The sequence below is a fragment of the Magallana gigas genome, chromosome 9, assembly GCF_963853765.1.
Source record: "Magallana gigas chromosome 9, xbMagGiga1.1, whole genome shotgun sequence".
In the NCBI taxonomy this organism is placed as follows: domain Eukaryota; kingdom Metazoa; phylum Mollusca; class Bivalvia; order Ostreida; family Ostreidae; genus Magallana; species Magallana gigas.
In genome coordinates this window covers 15,012,820-15,015,880 of record NC_088861.1, presented here as the reverse complement: position 1 = coordinate 15,015,880, position 3,061 = coordinate 15,012,820, and the positions used below count along the sequence as shown (strand labels likewise).

Below are 3,061 nucleotides of genomic sequence, written 5' to 3'. Positions count from 1 at the left end.
AACTTCACAAGAAATTAAGAATGATTGAGATATTTTAAAATTTGCGTTGAATTTACAACAAATAAACAGAATTAACACGAAATATTGATATAACAATTACAAAATACAGTTGCGTGTAAAGTGATAAAATGTCAAAATTCCTTCAGGAAATGTTAAACATGTAAAACAATTCCATTTTTTTAACGGTTTGGAAAATTTGCAATAAATAAACATGTTTTCGAAAAAGTAATAACAGACTTTGAATTTCTTTGATATCGGAAAAATCGTTTGAACTATTTTTTTATAAGATATTTAATTATTCATAAGCAAATATAGTTGGTATGAAGAAGTTTACTTATAATGTCACTCTATAGCTAGATCCTGAAAGAAAAATACTCATCTTCCTGCCGGTCATGTATATTAGAATGTTAATATTTTTGCTCTCCGTTTCTGAAAAAGCAGAGTTTCTCAATTCTAAGTACAACCGCAACAGATTCAGTTTTGCTACATTTGGATCTTTGACAAGCAACAATAATCTGTTCATTACGGAGGAAAACTTGCACAGCAGAGTTATTTTAAACTGTTCTAATTTCTGTCGAAATGATCGCCGCTGTATTGGAATGGAGGTGTGCAGAATCAAAGAAGAATTGTTCAGGTGTAGAGCGTGCTGTTCTTGGATGATAACAAACAGACAACAGTTTATATCAGCTGATAATTGCAAATACTTGAAAAAGGTATGTCTGTTTTATGCTTTGAACCTTCAATTATAAAGTTCGTTTGCGATGCACATTTACTATCATAATGACACATACATGAATGATGTTCAATAAATAATTGCCTTACTTTGAGAGTCAATCAAAGTCAATTAAATCTAGTTTCTTTTAGAAATTTCTATTACAAATATAATTACACATTGATGTGTTTTTTTGTTTACTTAGATTCTCAATCAAGTTAAAGCTTCCTCATGCTCATTTGTTAATTAACATACAAAAATCAATATATATATATATATATATATATATATATATATATATATATATATATATATATATATATATATATATATTATTTACAGGAAGAAGGTTTCTTTCGGAATAGTAAGTAGAAAAGTTTCTATTTTTTAAAATGATAATGAAAATACAAGCTATATGAAAAATCTAGTATGATCATTAGATTTTTAAAAAATAATCTGCGGATATTGTCCATGTATAAAAGTTGTTATTCAATCATGTATATATTAAAAATTATGCTTTTAAAGGACATTTAATATATTTGTACTCTTTTTCCCATAAATTAAGTTTATTCATTTTTAAAATACTTAGCAAACTTTTCTTTTCGTAGTAGCTGTAAATAAACCTGTTACTATTAGCTCTGTATTCAATCCAACTGAAACAAATCACCGTGAATTCAACGCTGTGAACAATGTAACCATTTGTCCAGGTGGAATCTACACAGCACACAGCAACTCAGAACACAGGCCTTGGATCAGGATAGACTTACAGTCTGTATTTGATGTACAAAGAGTTGTGATATTCAACAGACAAGATCGCTTTGGTAGGTTTGTGAACAAGGATGAAATCAAGGGTGAAAACTATAAAAAAAAATTACATAGCGTATCCTTTTCCACGGTATAATTTATTTAAATGAATCCTGTCACATATAATGATTACAATACCTTATCTTTAATTATGATTTTGAAAAAAAGGGGACTTGTAGTGTGATTTTTTTTCATTAAAGGTGAGCGACTAAATAATCTGCTGATTACAGTTGGTAACACAGGAACGGAAAACTTCTGTGGTTACTTTGGAAAAACAGCAAGTACAGCAGACCAAATTCTAATATACTGTGAAGACGGTACAGTGGGCAGATATGTGATGGCAACCATTTCTTCTAATCAAGGAAAACTTGATATGCTTAATATTTGCGAATTCCAAGTTTTTGTGAAATGAACGAACAATAATCTCTGGAAGAACATAACATAGCAGAACATATGAAACGTCATTCCACAAACCTTTTTGGATTCTCAATTTAAAAAAATAACCTGATTGTTAATGAAATGACAATTTCAGTTTAGGAATAAAGTGTTTGAAATATGATCAATCTTCGGGATTATTTAAACGTAACGCTTAAGCGTTACGTAAATAAACATGTTAATTTCAATCGAATACCTAAGTTGAGAAAAATACTCAATTGCATTTCTTAAGGTACATGATATCATGTATTTTGTTTGTTATGGTTATACGATTCGAAGTTATCCAATTTTTTTTCAGATCCTCTTAATAGCTTGTTGCAATAATAAAAATACACCCGATATATTTTTGTCTTTAGTAAAGCTAGATAAACCTACATGAGGGATTTTTAAATGTTTTGATGTTTTTTATTATTATTCTAAGCTTTCAGTCTTGATTACAATAGTTCAAGTAGCCTAGAATACATTTTATAATTAAGCAAATTATTTGCGCACAAAATATATATTCTTCGTTTTGTTTCTATTCATTTTTAAAAATGATGATCATTTCACAACCATACAAAAAATATATAATTAAAATGTTTTTTTCTGTTTCTATAAGAATTAGCTCTCTCTCTCTCTCTCTCTCTCTCTCTCTCTCTCTCTCTCTCTCTCTCTCTCTCTCTCTCTCTCTCTCTCTCTCTCTCTCTTATATAGCATTTTTACTTTTATTGAAACAACGTAAGGACATTGAACTGCCTAGAGTACGTGGCTTATATTCATGTACTTTACGTGTCGTTTGAATTTTCTAAAATAAAAAAATAACATAATTGTGTTGTTTTGTTTTTGTTTGTGTTTTATCGGGTTTTATTATGCCTCCTTAAAGTCCATTCATTAATAATAGGTGTTTAAAAGACACACAAACAAATACAAAACCAATAAGGCATTTCAAAAATATTGCTCAAAATGAATAGCTCCTGCTGATATCCCTTTTAATTTGTATTGAACCTCTTGATGATATATTTAACATATCGCTGGCTTCACTTTTAAGGTCTCGTTTGTTTTGTGTCGCATTTAAGGAAAACATCGAGGCGTGTGCTTTTCTCTAAATATATAAACATTTTGTGGTTACAA

The 3,061-nt window shown here is 29.1% G+C and overlaps 1 non-coding gene across 1 annotated transcript; it reads left to right on the top strand.

Annotated features, from left to right (window-relative positions):
* Window positions 1-367: 367 nt before the first annotated feature.
* On the top strand, window positions 368-2,165 carry LOC105329270 (uncharacterized). Its single transcript, XR_010708950.1, has 4 exons — window positions 368-713; window positions 1,055-1,076; window positions 1,321-1,533; window positions 1,717-2,165. It is a non-coding gene; the product is annotated as an uncharacterized protein (transcript).
* The last annotated feature ends 896 nt before the right edge of the window (window positions 2,166-3,061 follow it).